The sequence below is a fragment of the Crinia signifera genome, chromosome 1, assembly GCF_055691185.1.
Source record: "Crinia signifera chromosome 1, ASM5569118v1, whole genome shotgun sequence".
Lineage (NCBI taxonomy): Eukaryota > Metazoa > Chordata > Amphibia > Anura > Myobatrachidae > Crinia > Crinia signifera.
In genome coordinates this window covers 54,505,029-54,526,695 of record NC_139217.1, presented here as the reverse complement: position 1 = coordinate 54,526,695, position 21,667 = coordinate 54,505,029, and the positions used below count along the sequence as shown (strand labels likewise).

Sequence of the window (21,667 nt, the reverse complement as noted above, 5' to 3'; positions counted from 1 at the left end):
AGTGTAACCTCCACTTCATAAAAGCTTTATTTTCTCATAGAGTCTGGTCTTGGCGCAGAGATTCCGGCAACATTCACAGCGTGGAAATTAATATTTATTGAATTATATAAGAATTTCTGCAGACATGTAGAATGTTGTTTTTTAATGGCTTGTATCACTGCTATAGCCGACAAGTATTATCATCAGTTCTCATCAGGTACTATTACAGAAGACCTATTAAACATATTATGTATAATATTGTATTATTTTGATAATAAAGGCTAGTTATATACAGGGTTGGAATGGCCCCTGGATAGGGGAAACTCGCGGTGGGACCCACTGCCTGGGGGCCCACCGCTTTCGCTAGGTATCAGGTTCATTTGAATTACACATCATACATAGGTTAGCCTATAACTCCCAGGACTGTGGCATATTTTCTACAATGCATTGCTGTTATTCTGGTGCACAATACTGCATGCACTAGTGTTTACTGTCATTTACCATACTATGTAATGGTTAGCCAAACCTCTGTGGCAGCTGGCCACACCCCTTCAAAAGATTGGTCACACCCCTAAATATGGACCATGCCCCAGTCTGACACTATTGAGCCAAAATTCACATAATGCCACATGGATTGAGCCAAATATAGCACAACAGGCATAGATAGATCTGTGTGAGCCCGCTAGAAAACTAGCCACTTACTGTCCGGAATAGGATAATTGGGTTGACCAAATGGAAGGTCAACAGGGGTCTAGGTCGACATGGGACAAGGTCAACACATGCGTTAGGTTGACAGTCAAAAGGTCGACATGGGGTTTTTCACTGATACCACCCGTCGGCTCAAAAAACAGTGAAAACACCCATGTCGACATTTTGACTGTCGACCTAACTCATGTCGACCTAAAGCATGTGTCGACATAGACACCTGTCGACCTTGTCCCATGTCAACGTAGACACCTGTCGACCTTGAACCATGTCGACTTTCCAGCATGTCGACCCAACTGTGTCGACCTAATGACTATCGACCATCTTATGGTCGACCCATCAAATGTATCCCCACGGGCCAAAGGAAACTCTGCACCCCAGACCGAACTATACCGACTATCATTTCTAATGCGGATGTGGTAAATATTTTACACCTAAATTTCACAATTTTTCACAATTTTTTATAGTGTCATTATGCTGTCAGCTGTCACATCACTACTACTACTACTACTAGGCCCCACCCCCAAAATGGCACAACTCATTGGTCTTCATCCTGTCTGTTTTGCATACGACTGCCTACAAATACATTTAAAATCAGTGTATTTCTGTTATAATATTTCCCTCATAATGTTTTAGGAGAAAAAATTAAATCATGTGACACAAACAAAGCTTCCCGAAATAAAAAGTATGATTACTCCTGTGCATCGTGTTCCTGTAGCAGAGGTTGGAATAACAGGACCCACCGCGGAAAGAAAGACGGAGCTCAAGGGGTTTGTTTACAGGAATAAGCTAGAATTTTGTCACTTCACGTAAAAGGGATTTACTGCATCTTAACATTGGTAAAGGCAGGTAATACAATCTCCCACACTCTCCCGGTGATAAGATCATATAGAAAGTAGGACTAGGGAAAAGTTGCAACCACTGGGCCAGATTCTCTAAAATTCAAAAGTGATCAAATAGAGAGTGATAAACAGCCAGCCAATCAGCTCCTACCTGACATTTTTCAAACACAGTCTGTGACGTGGTAGGTAGGAGCTGATTGGCTGGCTGTTTATCACTCTCCATTTCATCACTTTTGAAGCTTAGAGAATCTGGCCCACTATCTGAAAAAAAGTACAGAATGTGTTGCGCTAGTACGGTTATAGCTCTGGAGCTAATTGGCTAAATTCAGGCTTTCCTTCTGGACTATCAGCTTTCCCGAGCATAAAAGATAATAGGGCACAAAAAAAAAAAAGCAATTATGTTTGTTTATTTATTTTTTGTAAATGCCAAATGCATAAGGCCAATGTACAAGGGCTAGATATAAATATTAATAAATGGTAATTGTTCACAAAATGCATAAGGCATATTTGCATAGATTATCGACATTCTTTAATACATAAAATGCACCATTTCTAATTGAAGCCGGAAGGAACAGAGATGACATTCTATAACTTTTTATAGTAACGCCAACATTTCAATTGACATAAAAACAGCAATAATAATAATGTTATTATTATTATTATTATTATTATTTTTATTATTATTATTTTTGGTGGCATCTGTAAAATGTATAAACTATTTTAATATCATCCAGATAAATTAGCCAAATCCATTCCAAGAGAAGAATTGTTGTGATATCACCACGGTAACCCTGCAGCAGATACGGATTTTCCCGGTTTTATTACAGCTATGCAGAATTACTATATACTAGAGAATTGTGGCATTTAATAATGCAGCAGATATCTCAATGAATACAGCCTTTACATGCTTATACAACAGCAATACTAGCATGCTTCGTCATTGGCCTTGAAGCCTGTTTTTTCACTTTTTGATGTGTCCTTGTTCTTTAGATAAAGGCTCTTCTTTGATCCCAAAAATGGGGCAGCTGTTTTATAATCTGAAGAAATGTTCAGTAAAATACAGATCATCAAGTCACTAGTGAAACATGGAAACATAGTAGCTATTGTAGGCATAGCGGGTGCCATTGCTTTGGGGCCCAGAGACTTAGGGGCCTGGAAGCAATGTCCTGGATTTGCTTGCTGAGATTATTGGTCTGACCCATTGACCAGCCTAGGAGGTGACATTAGATTGTCAGTGAGTTGTGCTTAGTAGATGTTATAATGTTACGGGGGCACTGTAATGGGGCATATTTTGGACTGGGCACTGTAATGGGGCATGATTTGAGCTGAATGGCAATGTACCATGGCATAATTTCACCTGCTCATTGTAATGTGATATAATATGTATAATTTGATAGGTATCAAATGTATAATATGAACCGAAGGGCACTTTAATGTTATACAGTATAATATAAACTGGAGGGTACTGTAATGTACAATATGACCTAGAGGTACTATATAGTGTGGCATAATATGAACAGAGAGCACTGTAGTGTGGCATAAAATGAACTGGATGTAATTTACAGTATGCCATCTTTTGAATTGGGAATACTGTGCATCGTAAAGTTGTTCGCTGGTGTATGTGTTCACATTGAAATGCGGTCGTCCTGCCGTCCAGCTTTACTGCAGCATGCGGACACATCAAAAACCATGAAAACTTGTGTCAACCTTTTGAGTGTCAACCATGTCGAGAGTAAGCTTGTGTCAACCTTCTGGCAATGTCGACCTATAGGTAGATTATATTACAGGGCAGTATCACAGCTAGGACATACACCTTAGTTAGATCTGCAAAAAAAGTTGACCTTGACGGATGTACAGTATGTCTTTTTCAACCTCAACTACTACAGTATGTTACTATGACTATTTTCAGGTGTCGACCTAGTCACTGTCGACCATTAGGGGTCGACTTAGACTTTGTGGACCCACTATACCGTAACCAAGCTGCCACTGACCACCACTACAGTACAACACCACTACAGTACAACACCACTACAGTGCAACACCACTACAGACTGTAATGGTGATGTACTGTAGTGGTGATGTACTGTAATTTACAGTACAACACCACTACAGTCCGACACCACTACAGTCCGACACCACTACAGTAAGACACAACTACAGTAAGACACCACTACAATAAGACACCACTACAGTACAACACCACTACAGTAAATCACCACTACAGTAAATCACCACTACAGTTCAACACCACTACAGTAAGACACTACTACAGTAAGACACCACTACAGTGCATCACCACTTCAGTGCATCACCACTTCAGTGCATCACCACTATAGTGCATCACCACTACAGACTGTATTTGGTGATGTACTGTAGTGGTGATGTACTGTAGTGGTGTTGTACTGTAATTTGCACCCATTGCAACAACACTAGTTCCGCCAAGGATGGCACCATCTCGCTATTATTGAAACGTAATTCATGTGTCATTGCGGATAGTTCAAACACTCCCACTCCCTTTCAGCCTTGGTGGGATAATGGTTTTCTAAAATTAAAATGTGTGCTATCTGTCTGTCATCCTTTCTATAATAACACCCTTATCTTAATTATTACAATAGGAAAATTATCCGAAACCAGCTGATAGTGTAGCCTAATAATTATGAGAATGATATCGCAACCAAAGCGCTTCTTGTCCAAATCCTCGGCATTTAGCTCCCGCTGATCTTTTGTACAAATGTCAAATTGTGAAACTTAGACGTAGTTACATTTAAATCAGTTCTTCATATTCTTTTAGGAGGTTTAATCAATCAGAGTGGATTCCTCCCGGCGGCACCGTAGTTTCACTGCTCAGCCCAGTTATGATTTTATTAAACTTGCCATCCCGGTCTAATTTGCTGTGTATATTTTTGCGCGGTAGCACCGTTCCCTCGGCTGCCCTGCATCAGGTCCTAGGGACCTCTGTAATAGTTTTCTCTCGGTTGTCACCGTGCAAACACTTGATGTGGTGAAAGACCTAAATGGAAGTAAATTCCAATTCAGCTTCAATTAAAGAAAAATAACATATATTAAAGGTCATCGGGCTGACGTAAATGGTAGAGCAAGTCGTGCATTTGTAATAAGGTAAATCCTTCTGAGACAGATATTATCCATCAATTACAGAAGGGCATTAGTGATGCATAGAGATGAGTTGCAAATCTTCCTGCCTAGTTCAATTTACACATATCTCTTAAGGATTTTGCGCGGAACACCCACAGTGTTTTTTTTTTTTTTTTTTTTTCCAAAACTCCAAGAAGAACAAAAACAGAATGTGAAGAATGTAATGCAGCCATATATCTACCCAAGAATTCCCTGAATCCCCGAGGCTGGTCTGCTGATCACACTCCGATGATCGTGAAATATCGGGGAATTGGCAAAATGCTAAATTTTTGAAAAATGCAGACTCGCCGTTTCAGATCATTTTTGGGTAGGAATTGGCATATTCACGGTTTCCATTGTCGGCTAGATGCTACAGTAGATGCTGGGTACAGGGTGCATGCCACTGACCCTGCAGCTTTGTTACTTACTTGATGGCTTTCTGCCATTTTCATTTCATTTTCAGCCTAAACAGGAGGACTGTGACCTGGTAGCTTTACTACACGTATCTATATATTTTTCATGTTTTTCTGAAAGTGCGAGTTTGTGATTGATGGGGAGGGGCCCAACTTTGCATTTTGCATACAGGCCCACTTATTTCTAAAAATGCCCCTGGTTCCCCCGGGTGCTCCGGTTTTCCTCCCACAATGCCCTTTTGCACCATGGGAGGTTTCTGTCCTCCCTGAGCTCCCCTTGGGAAACCTGCGTTACGGTTTGACAGGTGTAACGCTCCAGTCATATATATATGGTACGTTAATTGTCTCCCAACAAATTAACCCAAGTTCATGTGTGTAAATGTGGTAGGGAATATAGATTCATTGTAAGCTCCACTGGGGCAGGGACTGATGTGAATGGCCAGATAGTGGGCCAGATGCACTAAGCTTCAAAAGTAATAAAATGGAGAGTGATAAACAACCAACCAATCAGCTCTTGCCTGACATTTTTCAAACACAGTCTGTGACATGGCAGGTAGGAGCTGATTGGCTGGCTGTTTATCACTCTCCATTTTGCCACTTTTGAAGCATAGTGCATCTGGCCTAGTCTCTGTAAAGCGCTATGGAATATGTGTGTGCTGGTAATACAGCAAAAGTCATACACATGAAAAACATAAATGCTTATATGAATTACATTCCGGGAATCCTACTCGCGTTCTACCAGGGGACTTTCCGCCTGAGGCTGGATGAACAATCTGCTCATGTCATTCTCTCTCCATTCCCCCCAAACCTTTTATTCCAACAATTTACCTCAAGAAATCCCAAGTTACCAGGAAAGGAGACAAAATAAAAATCATCTTGGTATTTTTGCAAGTGAAAAAGTTCTTACAGATGGCGGATAATCCTCTTGGCATACCGATATGCTGATTGGGCCGATTATCTTTTTCGGGCCTGTAGCCATTGCCTCAGTAGTAGCCTTGTTCCTGAGCTGGCCCTGAAATGCGGTAAAAACGTGCATACAAACACAAATGCAGACACAAGAATGCTTCCAGTGCTGGCTGACTGCCCTCCCTGAGGTTTCATAATTTGCCAACACAATCTCAGAATCTGAGCATTTTTATCCCATTTACTCACAAGCTGTCAAGAAATTGTGCTGCCGAAAGTGGGGAGGGTCAAACTTCTGTTTTCCAACAACAATCATACGAGTTCTGACTGTATAAAGAATATGAAAAATACAAAGGATATATTATAAATATATCCTTTGTATTATTCCTAGCATTTTTATTGTCAAAACGCTGGACTAAAAAGTTTATGGCAGGTGAATTATACCCCTTTCACACTTTCAAAAATATCCCAGGTTTTTGCACATGAACGCGCATCAACCCGGTATTTAGCTCAGTGTGAAAGGGTCTTGAAAGAATATCCCGGGATGAACATCCTGGGATTCTACCCAGGTCCTGACCTGGGTAGATTCCAGAATCGACCCGGGATGCGGTCAGTGTGAATGGTCCCATACCCAGGATTGGGTACACGGAACTTTAAAAAAGCTGCTGATTGGAGCTTTCTTGGGCTCAAAAATGTTGATGTCATCTTTCAGAGCCCAGGAGTCCATTTCCAATGACATGCATATGTATTTGCAGAGATTTCCCGGGATCAGTGTGAAAGGGTACATTCCCGGGTAGAGTCCCGGGAAGCATACGGGAACACATTCCAGGGTATGACCCGTCTATGCAAGTGTAAAAGGGGTATCAGTGACTCCCCCATATTCGGTTTCTGCACATCTTTGAAGGTCCAGATGCACTACGTACCCTCCAACATGACCCATTCCATTAGGTACAAAATGCTCTGTTTCTGGACTTCCTTACCAGTGGCAGTTACAGATGTGAGCCTGCAGCACAGTCCAATATTCAAAAAGGGGAGCCACACCTACTGCCACCCCAAAAATCACTGTCCTGGTCTCACTGACAGTTGATGTGACCACCCCTCTTTGAATATTGTACTGTGCTGGAGCCCCTCCTCTGTAACTGCCACTGGCAGGGAAGTCCAGGAACAGAGCATTTTGGGGCAGATGTATTAAGCCTGGCAAGGAGATAAACTGGAGATAAAGTAGAAGGCGATAACGCACCAGGCAATCAACACCCAACTGTCATATTTCAAACACAGCTGATTGGCTGGTAGGTGACCTCCTTTTACTTTATCTCCAGTTTATCTCTTCGCCAGGCTTAATACATCTGCCCCTTTGTACCTAATGGAATGAGTCATGTTGGAGGGTATGGGCTTCAAAACTGATCAAATGGAGAGTGATAAACAGCCATCCAATCAGCTTCTGCCTAACATGTTTCAAACGCAGTCTGTGACATGACAGGTTGGAGCTGATTGGATGGCTGTTAATCACTTTCCATTTTATCACTTTTGAAGCTTAGTGCATCTAGCCCAATGTGTGTACACACGGTGCAATTGGAGATCCGACCAGCACACAAATTGCGGTGAGACTATGTTTACATTCATCTCAGCCCTTTGCCTGCTGCTTATTAAGCAGACTTTCTGCAGGTACCTTTCTCAAAGCCAGACAAAGAGTCTATTTTCGTGCTCCAGTTATGTAGAGACTATTTAATTTACTTTTAATTATGTGGAAGGGTTTTTCATTTGTCTCAATGTATCCATTTTTACACCAGTCCTCTTAAGAACTCTGCTAAATCGACATTAAAACCACTTTGTGCTGGGATTGTTAATGTTGGCAAGTTTTCATCGCACTGCTGTCTCTCCGAATAATTTAAATAATTCATTGTGTAAGAGCAGAATTTGTAGTTTTGAAAGAAATAGACATTCTACAGTTTTGTAAATGCGTGTGCACAAAAAGGCAGGGCTTGTGGGGTGTTCATGGTATACACAGAGGTCAGTGCCTACCGAGAGTGGTCCAAGGAAGGACATTGGGAAACTAACGAGAGGGTGTTGGGCATCCAAGGCTCATTCAGTGTCAGACTGGAAAGCTTCCTATATATATACAATTCCAAGACACCAGGCCGATTCTGTGTTGGGTGCCCGCACAGGTAAAGGTAATAGGCGGTAGAAAATGGGCAGCACTCCAAGCTATTTCTAATCAACAATTTTAATCGACGACATTTCAATATCAAACAAATATTGTCATCAGGTACAAACAACAGACATAACAATTTGACTTTAAATACATTTGTGAAAAAGCCAGCGGGGGTAACGTGTGTCCGGCATGCACGCCGAGGATGCCCATCCTCAGCGTCATCAACCAGTGTCACGTCCCCCCAGAGCAACGCCTCCACAACATGATGTATCCATCACCATGACAACCAATAAACAAATATAAAAATACATACAAAGTTACATCAACACCCAAAACAAAGGCACTCACAGGTGACTTAAAAATAAAACTTATCTTATGAAAAGTACATTTTGGCCCAGAACAGGTTCAGGAACCCAGTTACTGATTAGTGTTCCACTTTAGTGACGTCGGCGGCCCGGTCCGCCCACTTTAGTGACGTCGGTGGTCTGCGACCGCCCACAAGTGTGCCGTCGGCTGTCCCGGCGCCCTGCCCGGCACAATTTCTAGAGGGAACACTACTGATGATGTCCTATTTAATTAGAGGTTCAGGAACAGAGTTCCTGCTGAAAAATAGCACTATATATATATATATATATATATATATATATATATATATATATATAATAAATAAAAGTGTGTGTTAGCTATAAACTACACTAGCATTCACACATAATGCTTGGCTGCGTGCAAATATATGTTTCCAAAAAGACAACACATTTTTCATTTCCCTTCCAGTCACGAAGTTATTCTTGGTTTTATGGGAAGTGAGAAATCATGTTTAAATGCTTTTCTCCAACTGAGACTAATATCAGAGGTGTGCCTTCATCCATAGTATTACAAATAAAACCGCAGCCTTACAGCACACACAGATTGTCACGTTAAGCACTGTGCCTCTTGCTCTGGAGCTGCGCTGTAATAATGCTCCCTGATACAGGAACCAGAGCATTCAATTAGAAACCACTTTACAATTATGTTTCGATTAACTTCTCTGGCAGTATGTTTCTGTACCTCTGGCCTAAGCCATCATTACTAGGCCGATGCAACATTGTAGGATATATTTCAGGAACCAAGGGGTGTATTTATTCAGAATGGAGAGTGGCCACTCCTTTAGCAGGGATGTAATATCAATTGTTTAGGTCCAAATGGGTCTGGAACTGAAAATGCTCAAGGGCCTGTTTTGAGAAATGTAACAGTTATGTGGGTGGGACAGGTTCCATGTGGGTGTGACCACCACTGTGTGGGTGTCGCCAGCACCATGTGGGTGTGACCACCAATGTGTAAGTGGGGCCAGTACCATCACCATGTGTTATATGTACACCCCCTATGCTGTCAGCCCCACTGTCTCCATAGATATATACAACTATAAATGACATAATGTTGTGAGGAAAATTAAAATTAAATGTAATGCTTATGATTTATGGCCAACCATACGGCCAGCTAGTGACAGTTCATCATCCTGCTGTCACGGTGATGGGTCTAGTTTTATGTTGAGGTCTGACACGGTCTCTTATGTACATCCCTGAAGCGGCCCTATTGTCCAGTTCTTGGGGCAGGTAAAGTTTATACCAAATACAGTAATAAACTATTACTTTGGATGTGAAATGCATCTACTGTATCTGATAATTATATTTCACGCATTCATTATCAGGGGCCAACTTGCTGCAAGTAGCAGTGATACTCACTGTTGCCCGTCCATCTGACTGTGCACCTGAGGCCTTTCATGCACACAGCCAAAGGTTGTGCTGTGTGACAGGGGTGGGGGACCACCATCTTCCCATAAAAAAAGAGTGGCTTCAAGAACCAACTACATGTGATTATGGCATTGGAACCATACTCTTTATTCTCGAAAATGTATTCTCGAAAATGAAAACCATCATAAGTGGGATGTATGCATGCACCACAGCGATGGACAAATGTGTGTATGTATATATATATATATATATATATATATATATTGCAATGCGGTCCGGCACTCACTCCAACGCGGCATCTGCCCCGGTGCCCATCCAGTCGGTAGGATAGTGGAAGAAAGAGACTGGCACTCAGAGGTCTTAATACAAAGCGTGTATTCACAACAAGTGAAAAAACATCCAACGTTTCGGGGCTGCGCCCCTTTGTCAAGGTGTATGTGGTAACAAAGTAAAATGCAAGTGCTTACCTTAAATAAGGGGTGGTGGATAGGAGGCGGCGTGACACGCTGAGCCCTGTCTGCCGCAGCTGCGGGTGTATGGGCGGAAGTGATGCGGCTGACGCGGCCGGAAGTGATCAAATGACGGCACTGACTGAAGGAAGAGCTTGAGACGCAAGCTCTGGGGTTGTCTAGGTAACCGTGCTCGTCCGTTACGCAATCGCCAGCGGCAGAACGGCTCCAGAGTCTCACGTTGCCTGGAGTGATTAAACAAAGTGAAAAAATTATTAGAAGTACATTTGAAATCACGTGCACAATGATTTAAATAAACATTGTTAAAATTGACAGGTAGTCGGTGAGTGTATACGTGTCATGTTAAAAAGCCTGTTAGTCATAGCTGATTAAATGGTGGATGCCTGCACTCCCAGTGTTATGACATTCTGTGTGTATTAGGCAGAGGCACTATTAGGGTAGTTGTCCCTATGTGAGGAGTCGGGGATGACATATATTGCCAGCCTGCCTCGGGGTACCTTGGGCAGTGTTCACGATATCAAGGGGTTCTGTAATGTTGAGCCACCGGCCACAATCTGATTGGACTGTACATAGTAGTACTGTTCCAGAATGGCAATCACGGGGATGCTAGAAGAGCTAGGGAGACACTGCTTGTGCCGAAATCGGCTATCTGGATGTTGTCACTTATGATCCTGTAAGTGCATTACTAGTTTACTGTCAAGTTTATACACAATATTGAAAACATGGGAAGAAAATCACAGGGATAGTAAGAGGAAGCGGAGAGAAGAAAAAGCACACTATTACGGCCGTTGTCGGCTGACTGGGTGTTGCCATTCTTATTTCTGCACAAGTGGTTGTTTTGCGCAGGCAGGCATACATAATATCTCAGACAATGGAAGAAAATCACAGGGACAGTAAGAAAAAGCAGAGAGAAGAAAAAGCACACAATAATATCCATTGACCCCCATCTGGGCCGCGTCAGCCGCATCACTTCCGCCCATACACCCGCAGCTGCGGCAGACAGGGCCCAGCGTGTCACGCCGCCTCCTATCCACCACCCCTTATTTAAGGTAAGCACTTGCATTTTACTTTGTTACCACATACACCTTGACAAAGGGGTGAAGCCCCGAAACGTTGGATGTTTTTTCACTTGCTGTGAATACACGCTTTGTATTAAGACCTCTGAGTGCCAGTCTCTTTCTTCCACTATATATATATATATATATATATATATATATATATATATATATATACTTATACAATGAATGCAATGGTGAAACACAAGACCATGCAAGTATAGGAGTTACACTACCATCAATTATGGGAGTTACATTACTATCAAAGTATGGGAGTTACACTACCGTCCAAGCATGGGTGTTACACTACTGTCCAAGTATGGGAGTTACACTACCATCCAATTATGGGAGTTACGCTACCGTCCAAGTATGGGAGTTACACTACCATCCAAGTATGGGAGTTATGCTACTGTCCAAGTATTGGAGTTACACTTCCGTCCAAGTATGGAAGTTACTCTACCATCCAAGGATGGGGATTATACTACCGTCCAAGTATGGGTGTTAAACTACGGTCCAAGTAAGGGAGTTACACTTCCTTCCAAGTATGGGAGTTACACTTCCGTCCAAGTATGGGAGTTACAGTAGAACAATAGAGTAGGGGATTAGCATAGTAATCCAATTACTGACTTAATCCTATTATAGAGATAGATGGCAGTGGCTCCCACTGTACACTACCGTCCAAGTATGGGAGTTACACTACCATCCAAGTATGGGAGTTACGCTACCGTTCAAGTATGGGAGTTATGCTACCATCCAAGTATGGGAGTTACACTATCGTCCAAGTATGGGAGTTATGCTACCGTCCAAGTATTGGAGTTACACTACCGTCCAAGTATGGAAGTTACACTACCATCCAAGAATGGGAATTACACTACCGTCCAAGTATGGGAGTTACACTACCATCCAAGAATGGGAATTACACTACCGTCCAAGTAAGGGAGTTACACTTCCGTCCAAGTATGGGAGTTTGAATACAACATTTTAGGCAAGTGGTCCATTGCAATTTTCAGAAAATAAATGACCCGTAGACAATCAAGGATAGTTGAAAAGGTTCTGATCTAGTCTTATTTCATGTCTGATGGTCAGTGGTTGTGAAGGCACTGACTGGTATCAGAACCAGATTGCAGACACACATATATGATTTGGTGGGGAGTTTTGACTACAGCATATATATATATAATTGGAATAATATGATAATTTCCAAAGCTTGGTCCAGGTGGGTGACGCCATCTATATGTGGCGTTATCCAACAGAAACTTTTGGGCTTATGTTTGCATAATTCAGATCCTCCTTAGCACCCCCACTTCAGTCATTGTCACTCTTTTCTCGCACAGGACAACTGCTAGGTCCTAAACTTACAATTTTGCCCTTTGGCTGAAAATAAGAAAGTTTGTGGGTATCTTATTGTTAACTGGAGATACCAAAAGAAATTGTCAGTACATTATATAACATTTTCTGCTCAGTTGCTATGAGTTACAGCACACTGTTCACAATGCAACTTGAAATGTAACTTTCCTTTATATGTCTATTTGCAGTATCAATTGAACCACATTCTGTGTATCAATAAACTTAACTATTCACCTGACAATTATAAAAAGCCAATTATACTATCTCCAGAGATAACCAAGTTATATTCCATCATAAAATGGCGCTTGTTCCATGCATCTTGGAAGGTTGCATACTAAGGTCTTGTTCTGTTGGCATTATGGTGTGTGGCATTATGTTTAATTAGCATTACAGTGATGGCTTTATGTGTAATGGGCATTACGGTGTTGGAATTATGTGTAGTGGGCATTACGGTGTGGCATTACCGTCTGTGGCATTATGTTTAATTAGCATTACAGTGATGGCTTTATGTGTAATGGGCATTATGTGTAATTGGCATTACGGTGTGTGGCATTATGTGTAATGGGCATTACGGTGTTGGCATTATGTGTAATGGGCATTACGATGTTGGCATTATGTGTAGTGGGCATTACCGTGTGTGGCATTATGTTTAATTAGCATTATAGTGATGGCTTTATGTGTAATGGGCATTATAGTGTTGCCATTATGTGTAGTGGGCATTACGGTGTGGCATTACCGTGTGTGGCATTATGTTTAATTAGCATTACAGTGATGGCTTTATGTGTAATGGGCATTATGTGTAATTGGCATTACGGTGTGTGGCATTATGTGTAATGGGCATAACGGTGTTGGCATTATGTGTAATGGGCATTACAGTGTTGGCATTATGTGTAGTGGGCATTACCGTGTGTGGCATTATGTTTAATTAACATTACAGTGATGGCTTTATGTGTAGTGGGCATTACGGTGTGGTATTACCGTGTGTGGCATTATGTTTAATTAGCGTTACAGTGATGGCTTTATGTGTAATGGGCATTACGGTGTGTGGCATTATGTGTAATGGGCATTACGGTGTGTGGCATTATGTGTAATGGGCATTACGGTGTGTGGCATTATGTGTAATGGGCATTACGGTGTGTGGCGTTATATGTAATGGGTAGAGACAGGATTTTATGCAACATAAAAAGCTTGAAATATGCATGCAAATATGCATGAAAAAAACTTAAAATATGCATAAAAAGGGAGAAATCTTTCCACTGCGCCGCCCTCACACGCTATGCTGACATTTGGTCCATCGGCGCTGGAGATGAGGGTCCGTGTAGTTGATGCAACAAGAGCTTTGGACGATGCAGTCTGCTGTAGCAGCCAGGAAGAAAAAAAATCCTGTGTACAGTAGTAGACATCTACAGATGCTGTGGGACTTATTTGAGGTTTATTTGCAACTAATTGTATGCTGATTTTTGAATAAATGAGTTAAAAATTACTTTTTTTATTATTTAATGTAGCATATTTTAACACTTTTTATGCATATTTTAAGTATTTTTCATGCATATTTGCATGCATATTTCAAGCTTTTTATGTTGCATATAATCCTGTCTCTATTCATTACTATACTTTCATTAAATTGTGAAGAGCAGTAGAAATATAGATGTTATATATATCGACTTTAAGAATCCAAAATATTGGGATAAAGGGTTAGCGTAATGTCTGTTTTTACTCTTCTGTGTCGGGTGACACAATTACATTTCATCTAAAATAAATAAAATAAGCAAGGAAGATATGAAATATCTGGAATTGCAGAAAGTAACTCGCCACGGAATCTTGTCTGACTCCAGCTCTGACCTTTCCGATTATTTTCTGGCAGAACCCAGAACTTCCTCCGCTACAGTTATGACAAATTAACTTTTTTTTTTTAATATCAGATTTTTTTTTTTGTTGTTGTTGGCCAGAATTAAGGTGGAATAAAACTATTACTGAGAAAATAAATCCAAGCGCTCAATGTAAAGTTTGTGTAATAATTAGCTAAAGTAATAACTCGACTGTTTATATAGAGAAAAATGTGCTCAGCTGTAGAGCATTCCCATAACACATAAGAAAGCAGTCTTAAAAAAAATATTAAAAGGGACGGAAGGCTTAGGCCCAAATTCAGACACGCTCCTTTTTTGGCCAAATTCGGTCAGGGGGCTGGGCGTGCGTATCGGCAAATATAAGAATGTGCAGGCCCGCCGTGCGATCACTGATGCGTTTGCACAGAGGGGGGAGGCAGGCAGGGAGCTGTCACATGGGAACGCAAAGTGTTTCCTAGGCATGCCCACACCAGGTCGAATCCTGCATGGGGCTGGCATCTGACATCATATGACATTAGCACCTGCCCCAATTTAGTCATATAATTTATTTCAGAACAAGTAAAAAAATAATTTGATGGTTGGCAAACAAAAATATAAAGAAGATAAAGATATTGCAAAAATGGGTGCAGTGTGAGGCCCCTCGGACTTAGGGGGCCATGTGCATGAATTATAGATACACCACTGACTTGCATGTACAGCTGATGGCAGAGATCGTTAACAAATATTATATTGAGTACCCTTTCTGAGCCATATCTTTTACTATAGCCTCTAGTTGAGGCTTAATTCTTTTGGGTAAAAAGTGTAAACTACTTAATAACTTTGGATTGTGTCACATTTTCAGTTATTCAAACGCACGTTATTTTACTGAACATTTTTTTTCTTACAGAGGGTTTTATACTCATTTTAATATTCAATAGATTTATTTTTAAAGTTTTCTATTGCCAATGTATGTTATACACATAAAAAATGTGCATTATATACTTTTATGTTGCACTTTTATTTATTGTTTTGCTTTTTTGACTCATTTATATTAGCCTGTGCGTAAATTGATGACATTTTGTATTTTTTAGTGTACCTGCAGCATCTATCTTTTTATTCTCCTTGGTTCATGTCATTGGTGTTCATTATATAATAATCTTTATTCTAAAAGCACTTTAGTTTTACTTTCATTTGCTAAATTTATTTCTCCTATCGTATCTTTATTAAAGAGAAAAAAAAATGTTAGATGTAACTCTTATAATGTAATTTAGTATTAAGCTTTCCAAGGGTCTCAGAGGAGGGGGCGGAGCTAAAATGTCACAGTCGCGTAATTTTAGCCCCATCCCCGCCACGGAGATACATGAACTAGGCTATTTTGCATCATGGGGGTGGGGGCTTAATGATGTCATTTTAGCCCCGCCCCCCAAACGGCTGCTGAAAGTATCCTCTCCGGGCTTCTCCCGGAGAGTAGAATCTAAAAGTCGGCAACCCTGGATTATTGCATTGTCTTGGTTGTATCATCTAGCCCGATTTGTTTATTTGAAGATGTCTGGTGTCCCAAGCAGAAAGATGAGATCAGCATTTCATGTATGGATAATGGCACAGCCAGCGATGTTTTAAAGATTATGAATTTCTTAGGCTAAAAAATACCCTATATAGGTAGATTTCCTGTAGAGAAAATATGTTATATTTATTTTTTATATATATTTTTTAAATAAAAGTGTATTAACTAGATTTTAACCGAAAATATTAACCTTTAAGCAAGTCACAGATATAATGTATCTATTTCATAGATACATGGGGGATAATTCAGACCTGTATACCGTATATTTGCTACCTAGCAAGCAGGTGAAGGGCACCGCGCTGAACAGCCTTCACCCCGAGCCAATCCCCGCACTTGCATGAGAGGGGATGTGTACGCTAACATCACCCCATGCATGTATCCGTACGCCCCCCGTGTGCAAAAACCCCAGCAAATTTGAAACTCGCCGAAGGCGTTCGCTCTGGGGGTTTTGCCCATGCGCAGATTCGCCCGTGCGCAAACCCAACAATCCGCCAGGGTAGCGAATTCGGCTGAATCACCCCATGCTTTCTATGCATATGTGCGGAACAGCATAGCTTTAGTGAACATACTATTATGTCTCTGTTATGTTTCAGAAGAGAGACATTTTAGTTACAGAATTCATTATTTGTGGTGGAGCCAAAGGGCAGTAAAAAAGATGTAAAACAGATTAGCAGAATAGCAAGTTTGTCAGAAAAACATATAATAATTTTTTTTGCCCATAACCTTATATATCTAGATTGTTCAGAATGTCCAGCCTGCCCCCTCCTGCAAAGCTACACAAAGGATATGGTAGTGGAATATGACAATTCTGTCCTAGAAAAGTTTTGCATTTCTATTGTCTATATGCCAATTTGTTACTACAATTTTTATTCAAAAGTTTTTGACTTTTTGTTATGTTAGAATCTTTGATTTACCAAATAATTCATGTGCAAATTATTCTTGGTTTTGGCAGTCATTTGTTTGAATTAGATTAGCTCTTAACTTTGGTTGTGGTTCCAGTTTGGGATCAGATATTATTGGGCAGTGGCAGCCAACTCCAGTCCTCGAGAGCAACCAACAGTTCACATTTTCTAGATCACCTAGCTGTGGCACAGGTGTATTCATTACTCATTGACACATTACAGGTGGATCTAATTACTTCACTTGTGATTCTGTGAGGAGACCTGGAAAACGTGCACTGTGGGTAGCTCTCGGGGACTGGAGTTGGCTACCCCTGCTTTAGGGGGTAACTAAAGACTTCCTGGACAGTTTACCCCTAGTAATACTCCACATACTGCAACAGGTACCAGTGCTGTATCCATAGGCGTGCGCAGTACATTTCATTAGGGGGTGCACCATCCTATTGGGTGTGTCTAACACCACCAATCAGACGTGTCTACCATCAGCTATTGGCACTCGCTACAATATAAAACATCTCTCAGCCACACCATTATATCCTGCCTATTTCAGTTTTAATCTTCTAATTACTTACTGTAACAGTACATGCAAATAAAGTAAAAAATATATATGGGTGACACAGGTATGTAGTGATATGGCAATGGTCTAGTGCAATTAACAATAAAAAACACACATTGATGATGGGCACTTGTTTTAATGTAATACAGTACTAAAAAGCAAAAGTATTTGGTAAAAGGTATTGCTGGTTGCGGCAGGGAGGTGTTCATAAGGGTGGGCACAGCATTAGGGGGTGCCTGTGCACCCCTAACACTCTATGTGCGCACACCTATGGCTGTATATTATGGTCTGTTTTCCTCATTTTGATATACGCTGCTATTATGTCCAAAATGTGTTTGCCGCCAGCCCTGTCTGTAGAATGTTTAAATATTTTCTGTCAATCTGCAGTCCTTGACCTTAACAGGGCCATGACTGGGGGGGGGGGGGGGGGGGGGGGATTTTAGGAGGGACTGAGAGGATTTGGAGAAAAAAATTAAAACCTGTGATGATTCCAAAGCATGCCGTGGTGTGGGTAGCTTCCTGCAGGAGAGGGAAGCCTGGTCAATGTAGAGATGGCAGTACGGATGGTGCAATGGTTATCATTACTGCCTCACAGCACTGAGGTCATGGGTTCGATTCCCACCATGGCCCTAACTGTGTGGAGTTTGTATATTCTCCCCGTGCTTGCGTGGGTTTACTCCGAGTTCTCGAGTTTCTTCCAACAATCCAAAAATATACTGGTAGATTCATTGGCTTACAACAAAAAATGAACCCTTGAATGAATTTGTGTGTGTGCGTGTACATGTGGTAGGGAATATAGATTGTAAGCTCTTCTGGGGGCAGGGACTGATGAGAATGTAAAGCACTGGAGAATATATGTGCACTATATAAATAACTAGTAATAATAAATAAAAAATGACCTGCGGGTAGGTGGGCTTGTCAGGAGGTGTTGTGGCACAACTGCATCATTGTGGCTCCGACTCCACTATACTATACAGCGCTGTAAAGACAGTAGTACGGCGTACAGTGAGGGGGTGGGGCTATGATGACTCAATTCTGTGCCCGTACAGGAGGATAGGCAAGTATGATGTGTAGGCTTTACAACATAGGCCAAGGCCGGATTAAGTAGGGGGCACAGGGGGTGATTCTCATATGATAATATACATTCTTTGTGAGATGAAGCGAGAGCTGACTAGACTGCAGCCATGTTCCACCTGCTAATCAGGCTGGTATAGCAGTCAGGAGATACGTGTGTAGAGCCTAATAAAACATTACTATGGTAGCAGCTGTTCCATTTTTCATCCAATAGACCCTATGTATAGTCCTGTGTTTTTCTGTCAAGACCTCTAATGAAAGATGAAGCCTTTCATGACAGAGACGTGTAAAAATAATTACCGAAACTTAGCAAAGAGCCGGAACGCTGGGAAGTTCTTGTTTAAGGTAAAAGAATGTTATTACAGTTATCTCCATCAGGGGAATTATAAATATTACAGGTTAGGTTCTTAGTAAAATCATTCCCTTACAGATGAATGAGACTGACAAGTAAAACATGTTTGTTTATATATATATATAATATATATGGCAAATAATCATAGTCACAGGCTATTGGTCATACCTCCCAACTGTCCCGCTTACCGCAGAAACGTCACGATATTCGGGGACGTTACCGCGTCCCGCCCGGGGCCGCCATTGTCCCGCGGTGGGGGGGGGACAGTTGGGAGTCCCCCCAGCCTGCCGAGAATAGACGCCGTGCGCATGCGCACAGCGTCTATTCAGCGCGGACGAGCGTCGGAAAATGGGGCGTGGCCTTTTCGCGAGGTCACGCCCCCTTTTCAGGAGCACGTGTGTCTTCACCACGCGAGAGTCCCGACCTCCCAACTGCAGAAGTTGGGAGGTATGTATTGGTTAATTGGCCCACTTATGTGGCAGTATGATCTGTTGTAAGAGACAGGGAAGCATTACTTATAAAGCCCGGTGAAGATATAAAGTGGAGATACTATGGGCGGGATTCACTAATAACACCCGCAGCACATCACCGGCATTCGCATTGTTAATAATCGCATATGCACTAACATATGCGATTATTAACTCAAAGGCGATGGGCGGCGATGTGCTGCGGGTTCCCCCCTCCCTGCTTGCACCCTTACCCAGCTGTAAGGGCTCTGTTTCCTCCTCCCTGCACACGGAAGAGGTGCAGGGAGGAGGAGATCACTGGTCCGGGCAGCACAGCAGGAGGCTGCCCAGACACAGGTGTGGGGAGGGCAGCGCATATCAGCGGGGGGCGCGCGGGGCGGCGGGGGATGCGAAAGGAAGCCCATAGGCATCCATTGGGTTACGCCATCTAGAACTGGCGTAACCCCCCGCAGTGAAGCCCCGGCGGTGGGGCTTTGCTGCATATGAAAATTCGGTAAAAACCCCGAAAACGGGGGTTTTACAGCATTTTTAGTTTGGTGAATCTCGCCCAGTGGAAGGTGATAATGTCATTTTTCAAACACAGTTAATTGGCTTGTGCGTAATCACCTTCCACGGTATCTCCACTTTATCACTTCTCCGGGCTTTATACATCTGCCCCAGAGAGCTAAAATAAAGGATTATGGGAGCTTTCAGTACATATGTGAACTCTCATTAACGCACATCTCCTGCCAGCCCACTGGAATCCTTTTAAATTGGGTCTGGACAGATGTTAAAGACCGTACTTAGATATAGAAACATAGAATGTGACGGCAGATAAGAACCACTTGGCCCATCTAGTCTGCCCCATTTTTAAACATGTTACCTCAAACCATATTTGATCCTTATTTCTTTGTAAGGATATCAATATGCCTATCCCAAGCATGTTTAAATTGTACTACTGTATGGGAACCTCTGCATCTACCACCTCTGATGGGAGGCTATTCCACTTATCTACTACTCTTTCTGTGAAGTAATTATTCCTCAGATTTCCCCTGAATCTTCCTCCCTCTAGTGTCAGTGCATGTCCTCGTGTTCTGCTGCTCCTCTTCCTGTGAAGAATGTCTCCCACCTGTACCTTGTTATAACCCTTACACAAGGAGGTGTGTGTGAGCGGGTCTGACTGATCGGCAGTGCACCAAACACTGGGTTAGAGTGTCAGGATGTAGAGGGGCCGGGAGGTTCCTCTGATTGGCGGCTGCTAGAAGATATCCCGCCAACTCTGCCTTTCTGACTGGTCGCATTGTTTGCATCCGGGTTCTATAATACACAGCCTGGTAACTACACTGGCAATGTGGGGGCAGGTCTCTTCCCCACTTCAATGTTGATTTTTTTTTCCTGTGCAATAACCGTACCAATTATAATTCATTTTTTTTTTTTTAATTTCCAGAAGATTTTATATTTTCCAAACGTATTATATTATTTGTTTATCCGTAACACTTGACATGGAAAATGTAATCTATAATCAAATGACCGAATACTTTTCTTATTTGTTTATTTCTATTAATACATTATGTAACCGTAATGCAGATGTGAGCAATTTGGTTTCTTTTCAATCTCTGCCAGGAATATAGTTTGCAGTTATACATTTGTTACTTTTCCAAAGCCGCTTAATAGGTCTTGTATAAACAACTCCTGATAGATTGAACTGATACTTGGCTATGTATTATTTATTATGTACTGACCGAACCAAGTAATGGGCCGCTTCATCTGATAACCCATGTAGTAGTGGGGTGTGGCCAGGAGCTGTCACATTCCCAGCAGCGCAACTGGGGGTGTGGCTTCGAGATCCCAGATATTTCCGCAAAGCCATGTCCTTTTACACGAAGCCACGCCTTTTTTTGTTGTTCTGTCGTTTTGAAAATTGTGATGCTTCCTGAGAAGCGCTAATGGGGCACTCAACAAGAGAGGCCAAACCCAACAGCTGCAAAGACAAGAAAAATTAAAAAGGGGGGGGGGGGGGGCTCTTCAGGGTTCTAGCAGCGCTGTTTTGTTACAAAACCTTCTAAAACAATTGAATGATCTTTACACATTAATACTTTAATAAAATCAACAAATAACAATTTAGAATAGCATGATCATTAGTTAAAAAACATGGATAGCTGGTTAAAACTGCACTGACCATACTGAATACTATATACAGCAGGCATGTCCAACGTTGGCCC

The 21,667-nt window shown here is 41.8% G+C and overlaps 1 protein-coding gene across 2 annotated transcripts in view; it reads left to right on the top strand.

The window, feature by feature from the left end:
- SORCS2 (sortilin related VPS10 domain containing receptor 2) overlaps positions 1-21,667 on the top strand; it is a 719,220-nt gene that overhangs the window by 535,792 nt on the left and 161,761 nt on the right. The window lies entirely within an intron of this gene.